Consider the following 12,408-nt stretch of genomic DNA (forward strand, 5'->3'; position numbering starts at 1 on the left):
GAACGCCAGAACCATGCTTGTTCTGGGCGTTCAGCGCCAGGATGCTCCCATTCTGGGCGTTCAACGCCAGAACTATGCTCTTTTCTGGCGTTTGAACGCCAGGCAGATGCTCCTCCAGGGTGTGATTTTTCTTCTGCTGTTTTTGATTAGTTAGGTGGTTTTGAAAAAGTTAAGAAACAAACAAAAAGTTAGTTAGTTAGTTGAAACAAATTTTGAAAAGATAGGAAGTTAGGAAGTTAGGAAAGATATTTTGAAAAGATATTTTTGAAAAAGATAAGATAAGAAGATATTTTTGAAAAGATATGATAGAATTATTTTTGAAAAAGATTTGATTTTTAAAATCACAATTAATGACTTGATTCATAAGAAATCACAAGATATGATTCTTAGAACTTAAAGTTTGAATCTTCCTTAACAAGTAAGTAACAAACTTCAAAAGATCAAACAACCAAGAACACCAAGAACAACTTGAAGATCATGAAGAACACTATGAATGCATGATATTTTCGAAAAAATGCAAGATGCATATGCAAGTGACACCAAACTTATGATATGACTCAAGACTCAAACAAGAAACAGAAAATATTTTTGATTTTTATGATTTTCTAATTTTTTTTTGGATTTTTTTTCGAAAATAGTATGAAAAAGAAAAAATAAGGATTCCAAAATTTTTAATATGAATTCCAGGAATCTTGCCATGTTAGTCTAAAGCTTCAGTCCAGGAATTAGACATGGCTCACTAGCCAGCCAAGCTTTCAAAGAAAGCTCCAGTCCAAAACACTAGACATGGCCAATGGCCAGCCAGGCTTTAGTCTTTAACACGAGAGTATATTGCTCTTTGATAACAAATTGCAAGCCTCAGTCCAAAAGAATTTAGACATGGCTTTACAGCCAGCCAGGCTTTACATGCTTCATGAAACACTAGAATTCATTCTTAAAAATTTTGAATAAAATTTTTGAAAACATTTTTATTTTTTTTTCGAAAACAGATGAGAGATTTTTGAAATTATTTTTGAAAAATTTTTTTTTTTGAAAAGAAAATAAAAAGAAAATTACCTAATCTGAGCAACAAGATGAACCGTCAGTTGTCCAAACTCAAACAATCCCCGTGAGTGCAGGGAGTTCAGAATCCAACAGCATCAGCAGTCCTTCTTCAACCTCTGAATCTGATTTTTGCTCAAGTCCCTCAATTTCAGCCAGAAAATACCTGAAATCACAGAAAAACACACAAACTCATAGTAAAGTCCAGAAATATGAATTTAACATAAAAACTAATGAAAACATCCCTAAAAGTAACTAGATCCTACTAAAAACATACTAAAAACAATGTCAAAAAGCGTATAAATTGTCCGCTCATCAGTAAGGTTGAAGAAGAAGAGGAAGACATCCACTGACACCGACAGCTCGAGATATTCACAAACCATCTCGAAACAGCGGATAGAAGCCCAGCTGTTCGGATGGAGTTGCGACGGCGACACGGATATCCGATTAAGAAGCGACATCTGAAAATCGGAAAATGGTAGGCGAACGCCAACCCTGGTGAACATGGCTTTGTAAAACCAAATCCAGTCGGCGACCCGGGGAGAATGAAAATTAATCTCATAAAATCGCTCGTTGGGGGCAGGAACGAATGTCTCGTAATTGGCCTCCTCATTTGTCCCCCCGCACAGATACCCGGCTTGCCGGAACTCCGTCAACTCCTCCAGATTCATTTGGTTCGGCGAGTCCTTCACATCTGAGGTCACTCAGGCGTAGGGGTCATAGTTCACGGCGGAAACAGAAGCCCGGGAGACGACGCGAGGCATACCTACAGTGGGGGTACCACTCCATTAGTCTATGAGGTCGGGAGTCCGGAAAAAACCCAGAAACTATGTCCACCCTATTCAACAGTTAAGATCAAGCATGACCAAAGCTACACCTATCACGCAAGCCACCTAAAAACCTACCCTGGAATGGTATCCCTTCCCTAACACATCTACTTAGCACTAAAAGGTCATCTAGCAACAAAAACCAAACAAGACAGCAAGAACACAAAGCAAATACAAACAACAAACATACAACAACGAAGCAGAAAAGAGAGAGGTCCAAGGATTACTTGAATTTGTTGCGAAAACTGAGAAGGATGAAGGGAAGATGCACGAGGATACTGCAACAACGCTCTGAAATTTTTGAAAGAAGAAGAGGGAGATAGCAGGTAGATGGAAGAAACAGGAGTGTAAAGGGGAAAAAAGTTGAGGCAAACTGTTTAAAACCGCCACTCAGGAAGCGCGAAGACTTGGGGGCAAAATAGTATTTGCGCATGGGGTTTTGCAACCCATTATGAGCATTTAATGCTCAGCGCGAAGAACGAAGCGACGAACGGTTGCCTCAACAACCAAGAGACACGCGCGCAGGGGGCATGTCCCTTCCACGAGCGGCCGACCTGACGACGATGCATGGAACGTGAAATAACACGCCACTAATAGCTCCCACGACTATCACTGGCGCGTGGGGGCACTGTTACGGCCTGGCCCAAACCCTCCACGGGTCGGCCCGACCCGAGCGCCACCCGACCCGAACGGTCAAGGGTGAGGCGCCCCGCAACCGACCCGGACACGCGTCCCAAACAGCTCACTTATAGCTGTGGGAGAACGTCTGGGAAAAAGTGGGCCTGTCCTTGTAGGGCCCACCTCTGACACAGTATATAAGGGGAAAGGTCCCAAGGTACGTCACACATCACTCTCCCCCCTTTTCGCCTGCACATTACTGACTAGAGCGTCGGAGTGTCTTTATTGCAGGTGACACCCCCCTCTACAAGAAGTGCTCGGGACCCTGCCTACACCAGATCGGCAGTTCACAACGAGACGAGACCCCTCATCACCAACCAGTATACCAACCCGATCCGTCCGGTACCCGACCTACCGAACAAGACCAAAAGTGGAAAGTTTGATAATGGTTTTAGCTTCATACTCATGACAGCTGTTATACAAGTCACTGGCCCTTAGTCTATTTGGTTATTTTGGATATAAAATTTATTTGATTTGTTAAACTGACATTATTGGAAAGAAGGAAATATAGCAATGAATAAGTGGATTAAGATATCTTCAGATGCTTTTGTGGTGAATATGGATCAGTGAGGAACCAGTCACTTGCATATAATTTTGTTCTGGCCCTCAAACCAAATAACATGTTCATGTGAGGATGCTGCGTGACCCAAAATTGAGGAATCATCTGTCATGGAGAAAAGGGGGCCTCAGTCACATGGAGAAATGGGGTCATTAGTTGATAGCAGCAAACAAATGTAACTCATAATACAATGTTAACATCACATTATGGAATACAACTGGATTAGTGTTTCAATCTCAATTGTAATTTCAGAGGCCACATTTTAGTGATCACTATGTACAAACTGGGAAGGGTCCACAGATATTTCAAAGACAGATAAAAGCAAAGTGGGACATGGCAAATACAGGGACTGATCCTTGAAGCTGTTTAATCATCCTATAATGATAATTGGATAATTGAACTGACCAAAAACGTTCTCATTATTAAAACTAATATTATGCAAATTCATACTTTGTTACTGCTTTTCTTATAATAACTTTTTTACTTAGGAGTATAGCATCATCATTTTTAAATCATGAAAGTTATCTGCTGCTTTCCTTTTCTTTTATTGTAAACCACATCATGAAAATTGATTTTATGAACCGCACTTTCACCTTATTATTGCCTTTGAACTTAACAGTACATTCAGATTTAAGGAGAAAATAGGAGACATTTGTTTATGTGCATAAAATTCTCATTGAGTTTAATAGTAGGATACAAAAAATGGAGAAAATGTTTCTCTGGGTAAGAAATTGCTACAAAAATTGTGTTAAGTAATCTATTTCTAAGTCAGCCTAGTCTTGATGGTGCTAACATCAACTCAAGCGAGAAGTGATATCTAAAAACATATTTTCTTCACAAGGAATTATGAGGCCACCCATTGGATGATCATATCCGAATTCTTCCTCAGCTTGACTTAGCAAGTCTTGAAACGAAGGTTGATTCAAGTATGATATAGGGATCACAAACCGCTTCATTTTATATCCAACGTAAACTGCAAGATAACCCTTTGGCACTTCCATAGCTTTTGAAGATGAAGTAAATGATGCCTTTCTTACGATACCAGGTAAACGAAAACCCATTTTTGTATGTGTTGAAGAAAGACTAGTTTTTCAAATGACTTGTAAATAAGATGCAAGTATTTGAGTTTCTTGTGCTTTAGGATGTGAATGACTTGTGTTGTTGCCAAATGCTTGCAGCCATGAACATATATATAGATGAAGGATATGTTGTAAAATAGGTAATTGAATGGTTGGTTGTGGAGGAAGGCTATGGAATAGGACCTATTAGGAGACAAGGGCCTTTAAGAGGTCACATGGTGTTGTCTTGGGGGATTTTCTCAAACCTGTAATAAGTACATAATTCAAAGTCTACCTTATGAAGAGGAGGCCAACACAAATTAGATCACGTTGTCTATGGTTTGCGGATTCCAAGGGATATGTTTCTAAAAATCTGGTGTACTTGAAAAATAAGGTTCACATTGGTTTGTGAGGATGTGCCTAAGTTTGGTTCAGAGTTGTGGCCAAGGTTTACAGATTTCATTGTCAATAGCAATGTCTATCTGAAGGAACATGAGATATGTCTATAACTACAATGCTTGAACAAGCATTAATGTAGATGTCTTTGATTTGACATGCATAATCTCTTGGCAATTATGTCAGAAGGTGGGGTATGATGTATGAACTCTCACTTAACTTTCAAGTCCTTGAAAGAAACCTCCAAGACAATTCCATGTGATCTCTTGTGATCATTTCACTATGTAGACCCCATTTTGCAGCTTCATCAGAATTATTTTTTCAGGATGGCAACTATATATACACTACTTCTTGTGTTCTCAAACAACACAAATCAATTGCATCTCCTCAAGTATCAGTACTCATATATTTCTCTCAATCAAATCCTTCAAGAAGAAGAAACAATGGCTTTCCGCATTCCAGGTATTAGAAAGGCATCACTTTCTGCATCAAAAGGGACTAATGTTCCAAAAGGCTATCTTGCAGTCTATGTGGGAGATAAGATGAGGCGGTTTGTGATTCCTGTATGTTACTTGAACCAGTCTTCATTTCAAGAATTACTAAACCAAGCAGAAGAAGAATTTGGATATGATCATCCAACCGGTGGTCTCACAATTCCATGCAGTGAGGATGAGTTCTTAAGTCTCACTTCTCAGTTGGGTGGCCAATAAAAAAACTAATAGAGATTGACATAGATTAGTTGAGATTTTGTACAGAAGGTTCTTTTTTCTTTATACCTTGAAGATTCTATAATTCTTTTGAAAGTGTTAAAATGCTATATGAATGAGAAAGTTATTGCATCTCATTGTTAAAACTACCTTTTGGCTTTGTTTTAATCTGAATTATCTCTTATTTATGCAACAACATCAGAATTAAGTTCCAGTTTAAAACTTAAAATATGTTAGGCTATCTAAGTTCGATGATTGCCAACTTCGATGGTTCATTTCGTTCAAACCTTTAAGTTACAGTTTCTTAATAGTGGTTTGAAATCACTATTGTAAATCAGTTTTCTTATAATAAAAGTAAAGGAAGAAGAAGCACTTCCATGCCGTTGTTTTAAAAATAAAAAAAGAAATAAAAAAAAAAATAGAAGAAGAAGAGAGTCAGAGACTAGCTTTGAGGGTTGTCTAATGAAATTTAGCCCTTATGTTGATAGAATTTTGAGAATTTCAATGAGGATTCAATCAAGGGCGTAACTAATCAAGCGTTATTTTTCAACAATTTTAGTTAGATGGCTGGAAGAAATTGCTACTGAGAATGATAGAATTTGGATTTCATCAATGACTATAATTTTTTATTATTCTAGAGAAATAACTTGAGTGTATCTAAAACAAAAGACCATAATCAAATTGCAGGGAACATTGAATTATCCAAAATCCAAACTAAATCCAATTTATGAAATTTAACTATACTAGAATGAGATAGCGCCGGACAGAACGGTAAATTAATGATAGTGTATAATAAATATTAAAAATTGTTATATTTTGTAAAATTAAATTAAATATGTGTAAACTAAAGTTAAATTTGAAAGGTGTTTTATTTAAAATAATTTGTAGTACAAAAGATTTGGATGTTGGAGACTTGGAGTTATACAAAGTGATATTTTTATTTGGTGGTTTGATTTTTGCATTTGTTTTAGTTGATGGACTTAGTCTTCTTATGTGGCGCTCGTCCTTTTTTTTTTTAATTGGTTGTTGTTAGAGTTGTTGCTTTCTTCTTTTTGTCGTAGGTTCTTGGAAAGACATGTTCTTCATGAATTGTTAAATTGTATACACTTTCTATTATGTTGTTTGTTACATCTTTGCATATATATTATTCTTCCGAAGATGTGTCTTAATGATTTTCTTTTTCCTTAATCTCTTGATGGGTATGTGATCTTTGTCTGATGATATTAGTGTTGGCGAAATTGGTTACTATAATCAATGAATAATTTAAATTAAAAATAAAAATGATAAAAATAAACAGAAAATTCATAAGCAAAGCGTCAACCAAACTTAAAAATTTACTTGTCCTCAAGCAAAGAAAATCTATAAACAAGGAGGGATAAAATAGTAATTTAAATAATAATATATAATTTAAAATTCTATTCTTTTAGGTTTTATATTTTTAAAAAATTAAATAATTTTTTTCTTAACACTACCATCAAAATTTCTCTCTTTCCATATATATTACTAAACAATTATTTAAAAATTCACTTCCCAACACAATTTGAAGTCGAGTCTTATTGATATTCGTAGTTAAAAAAGTTTCTTTAATTAATATAGTTGCTAAGCAAAAATTAAAGCTAATTTAAAAAGAAGATAAATAATATTCTTTTGAGTTGATTTGTAAAAAAGAACACTAATTTCGTTTAAATATGAGAATTGATCATTCTAACAAATATCTAATATAAAATTTTTAAATTGACGATTAAATACCAAAAATTGAGTAAAAAATTATTATAGGATCAAATTTAATAATCTAATAGGGACAAATAAATATTATTATCATATATTACTCAAAAAAAATTTCAAAATTGTAGTGGGGCCCCCACATCACTGTACTTGGATCCGTCCCTGGTGGGGACAAAGGAGGCTATAAAAGAAGGGGAGACTTGGTTTGAATGGAGAATGAATGAGGGGGTAAGTGGGGGGGATCACGGAAATAAGGAAAAAGGAAATAAAGAGATGAAGAAGGGTGTTGTGGGACCAGCATGCATGTTTTTTTTTTTTTTCAACTTTCATACGCTGAATTTGGAGATAGGTAAAAAAATTTCAATGACCATAATCAAAGACCATAATCAAAAAATTTGGAGATAGGCAAAAAATTTGGAGATAAACAAAGACCATAATCAAATTGCAGGAAACATTGAATTATCCAAAATCCAAACTTAGAAACCAATTTATGAAATTTAACCATACTAGCGCGGGACAAAACAGTAAATCAATTATAATATATAATAAATATTAAAAATTGTTATATTTTGTAAAATTAAATTAAATATGTGTGAACTAAAGTTAAATTTGAAAAGTGTTTTATTTAAAATAATTTGTAGTACAAAAGATTTGGATGTTGGAGTTGTACAAAATGATATTTTTATTTGGTGGTTTGATTTTTACATTTATTTTAGTTGATGGACTTAGTCTTCTTATATGGTGCTCGTCCTCTTTTTTTTATTGGTTGTTGTTAGAGTTGTTGCTTTCTTCTTTCTGTTGTAGGTTCTTGGAAAGACATGTTTTTCATGAATTGTTGAGTTGTATACACTTTCTATTATGTTGTTTGTTACATCTTTGCATGTATGTTATTCTTCCGAATATGTGTCTTGAATGATTTTCTTTCTCTTTAATCTCTTGATGGGTATGTGATCTTTATATGATGATATTAGTGTTGGCGAAGTTGGTTTCTATAATCAATGAATAATTTAAATTAGAAATAAAAATAATGTCTTGAATAAGTGATTTTTTTTTTAGTATTACCTGTGTTATTTGTTGTAATGAGTGTTGAGGTTCAGTATTTTTTGTTGGAACAAATATCTTGATAACAGTATATTGTTGACAACCTTTTTTGAGATTAAAATCATTTTCTTTGAATTCAAATATAAGTGTAAAATTACACAAATTTTTCAATTGGGGTGGTGCTTCAAGCGTCATTACTTTTCTGAAGTGTAATTAGATTTGAAACAGTTGTGCCCAATAATTTTTTTCTTCGCCATCAAAAAGCACTTTGATTTGAAATAAGTATTGGGTTAGTAACTAATAATTTGATAGATGGGATTATAAAAAATATATAGAGTTACCTTATTGTTGGATATTGTGGTGTTTGATTACATGTGCCACAAATGTAGTTGTCTCCTTTTCATCTAATATAATCATTTATAAGCAAAGAGGTTCCTCTTCATTTGTGGTTGTTAATGTTTTCCATAGACGAACCACGCAAACTTTGATAAACCAATTGTCTAGGGGTGTCCGCGGATCGGATCGGATCGGATATGGCCGAAAATTCGATCCGATTCGCACAATTTCCATCGGATCGGATTGGATATGGTATCTGCACTTTTTAGTGCCGGATCCGATCCGATCCGCATATTTGCGAATCGGATCGGATATCGGATATATCCGCATAATTAAATCTTCTCTTTTTAATCATATTTCTATGTAAAAGAATTCGATAAAAATATTCCTTCATACTTTTAAACTTATTTATTCCTAAAATATTTTTAATCAAACTCTCTCTAAATAACAAAAATAAAATAATACAATATATGAATAATAATTACTAACTAAAACATACAAACAAGTAAATATAATACCAAACATATATATATATATATAGTGCGGATCTGCTCTGCGGATCCGCGGATCAGATACGCGGATGTAGAGCAGATATCCGCGATCCGATTCGCAAAGGGTGCGGATCGGATCGGATGCGGATATTTACCGCGGATCTGCGGCATGGACACCCCTACAATTGTCTGTTTGTTTGGTAATATTGTCCAAAGAATTATGCTCTATCGAGTAAGTTTGAGATGTTGTATAATTCGAAAATAAATAAATTTATTATGCTAAATTTGATGTTATTTGAAGGAATAGTGATAAAAGACTTATAATAAGTAGGTCAAATAATATAGAATTTGAATATTTGTAATGTAAAATTTATTATAATTAATAATATTATTATAATATTTATAATATAGATATTTATTATATTTAGTGAGTTATTTATAGAAATTAATTATTGGGGGTTATAAACTTATTGTATTGTTTATAACGGTAAGATATAATAAATATAGAGATATAGATTCAATGTTTTGTAAGTTATAAATTTGATTAGACACTATTAATTTCTAATTATCGATGTTTTTTTTTTTTGCTGATTTGGAAATAATAAATTATTTGGCAAAAATTGAGTGGTTGATTCTTAAATTTTGCCAACTAAAGGACGTTGTTAACATGGCATTAGTAGAAAGAGAATTATGTTTTAAAAGTAATGTCGATAAACTTATCCATCTACTTTTATATAGAGAAAATTACGCTCCCCTCCCCTGCGAGATCCTAAAATGACACTCCTATCCCCTCTATTTTATAAATGTACTTCCCCTCCCTTCTAACTTTTAAAAAACCTTTTTTTTTAATCCATTTTAAACTTTTTGTGTTAACTAATGTTAACTTTATCCATTTTTAAGAAAAAATAAATTAGTTTTTTAAAAGTTAAAAGAGAAGAGAATGTATATTTATAAAATAGAAGAAAGGAAAGTGTCATTTTAGTATCTCGCATAAGAGGGGAGTAAAATTTTTTCTTTTATATATTAAAAATAGATATTATTATTGAATGTGAACTGACTTGAGCGTCGGAGGTAGAAGTCAAGGCGCAGTAGATAGGAGAAGAACCCTTGAGTTTGAGTGCTCTCCCAGGCCCCAGCTGCGACCGACCTATACCTCGGAGTTCGATTCCAGACAGGAACATCTACCTTTATGTCCAATCGCACAAATTATATTCACTCTTTGCCATTATTATATCACTGAAATACCTTAGTGTGTTAGAAGATTGAATTGTTCACGGTACACTCTAGAGCTCAAATAGCAAGAAACACTTTAGCTCAACTCTTTTCTTCTTATTCCTGTCTAGCTAGTGAAACGGTCTTTAATAATAGATCACTCAATCAGTTTGTAGCTTCTTAAGCCATTCTCAACATACCTTCCTTGCAAAATTATAGTAAAGGAATAGAAGATCCACACACTTATCATCTGCATTATACAAACTATACCTGCTATACGCCTAGATTAAAATCTTCAATTTCAAAACGGTCCTTTTTGTTTATTTCATGATTTTTCAAGAAAAGAAAGGTTAACACTATTTGACTCTTGAGATAGAAAACATGTTTTCTGAGATCTCCACCAATCTCAGACCCACTCGAATATCTTAGAAGCACTACTAGTCAAGTCTTGAAGTGCTCAAGGAGCACATATGCAAAGAAATGCATGACCTAAACTTCCCTCGTGTTAATAAGAGGCCTAAAAAGCTCAAATCTATCCACAGTAAGAGGTTTTGTAAATACATCAGCTATTTGAAGTTTTGTTTTGGTAAATTTGAGTTCTATTTTGTCTTTTTGAGCAGTGTCTCTAAATATAGTGATGCTTAGCCTCTATATGTTTTGTTCTATAATGATGAACATGATTTTTAGTAATGCTTGTGGAACTTGTATTATCACAAAATATAGGTTCTGATCCAAGGAACTTTTTACAACAGTTGGTGGCAGCTAAGTACTCTACTTTAGTAGTTGATAGAGCCACAAGATTTTGGTTGCTGCATCATCAAGTGATAAGACACTTTCTAAATATTAAGCCATTTAAGAAAGCCGACTTTACATCCATTTGGTACAATATGATCTTCTGAGAAGTATCAAAAGCAAGCTAGATTCTGATTGCTTTAGACCTTGAAACTGGTCAAAATCAATCACTTAATTCTTCCAATTCATATATCATTGGACTATCTTGCCTTATTTTGGACAATTTTTCCAGTTTCATCAAACTTGTTCTTGAACACCCACCTCGTTCTAATGATGGTTTTTCCTTTCAGTCTAGGAACTTGGTGCCAAAATTGATTCTTCTTAAAAAGCTCAAGTTTTTCTTCCATTGTTTTAACCCAATCTTGTTCCTTGAGAGCTTTAGAAATATGGACAGGCTCAAACTTGAAGATAAGAGCAATATTGTTTCTGAAGGAGGATCTACTTTTTACTCTTGTCAATTTATATTTAATATCTTAATCCATATTACATACTTGTAAATTTAAGTAGTTTGTGTTCACTTAATAACTTCTTTGAACTAATCAGAATCAAAAAAGTTTTTAAATTGAGTTGTTAAGTTTACAAGCTTCTCAAGACTCTTATGTAATTATTATGACTCTTTGTAATTCACATATATCTTTGTAAATTTATCCAATAGTGACTTCTAAATCTAAAAAGACATAAAGAAAGAATATTTAAATTTTTTAGATTGGTGGAATATTCAATCTGAGTCTTGTCTAAAAATTTTATTAAGATGTCTAAGGTTCTTGAATTGGTGGTGTATCCAATCCTAGTCACCGCTCAGCCAATGAAGGGCTTTCATGTTTAGTTTCTAACAAATCTTTAAAGTACTTTTTTAATTGATGTCGTTGTTGCATTAGCACTATAAGTGTCTAATTTGCTATTAGAAGAGGTATCATGAGATTCTCACCCATATTTAGGGAGTCGCCGGCAGCTCCGCTGGTGGCAACACTGCAGCTGAACACTGCAGCTGGTGATAGCGGTCTTACTGGTGGCACACGAACATCATCATCGCCTTCTGTGCTGCCAACTCAGGGCCATGGGATCACACGAACATCATCATCGTCTTCTGTGCTGTCGACTCAGGGTCACGGGATCGACGATGACGACGACGACTATCTGAATTTTTTAATTTATTTAAACATTGTATTATTTATTTTAAATAAAAATTTTTCATTATTTATGAATTCGACAGTATTCAATGTTTTTTTTTGTAATGTAACATAACAATATGATAAATATGATAAAAATTCGACGATAATATATGTATAAAAAATGAAAAAAAAAAATTAAATGAGAAAAGAAGGAGGTGAGACAATGGTGATGTTGGTAATACGAAATAGAAGGATAACAAAAAAAGAAAAAGATGGAGCATAAAAATAAAGAAGAAAAAAAAATTATTCGCAAGTTACGTTAAAAATGAGAAGTTATTTATATTAAAAATTACTTACGTATAACTGGCGCATAAATATAAAAGATGCATGAAAATAAAAGATGGTATAACAATTTAGTTGGATTTGATTTTGC

The 12,408-nt window shown here is 33.9% G+C and overlaps 1 long non-coding RNA gene across 1 annotated transcript in view; it reads right to left on the reverse strand.

The window, feature by feature from the left end:
• The window catches only part of LOC110270082, a 13,033-nt gene extending 9,279 nt beyond the window's left edge, over positions 1 to 3,754 (reverse strand). Inside the window, exon 1 of the long non-coding RNA XR_002359115.1 lies at positions 2,912 to 3,754. This is a non-coding gene — a long non-coding RNA (uncharacterized LOC110270082). The remainder of the gene's footprint in view (positions 1 to 2,911) is intronic.

Source organism: Arachis ipaensis, chromosome B03 (assembly GCF_000816755.2).
Source record: "Arachis ipaensis cultivar K30076 chromosome B03, Araip1.1, whole genome shotgun sequence".
Classification (NCBI taxonomy): Eukaryota; Viridiplantae; Streptophyta; class Magnoliopsida; order Fabales; family Fabaceae; genus Arachis; species Arachis ipaensis.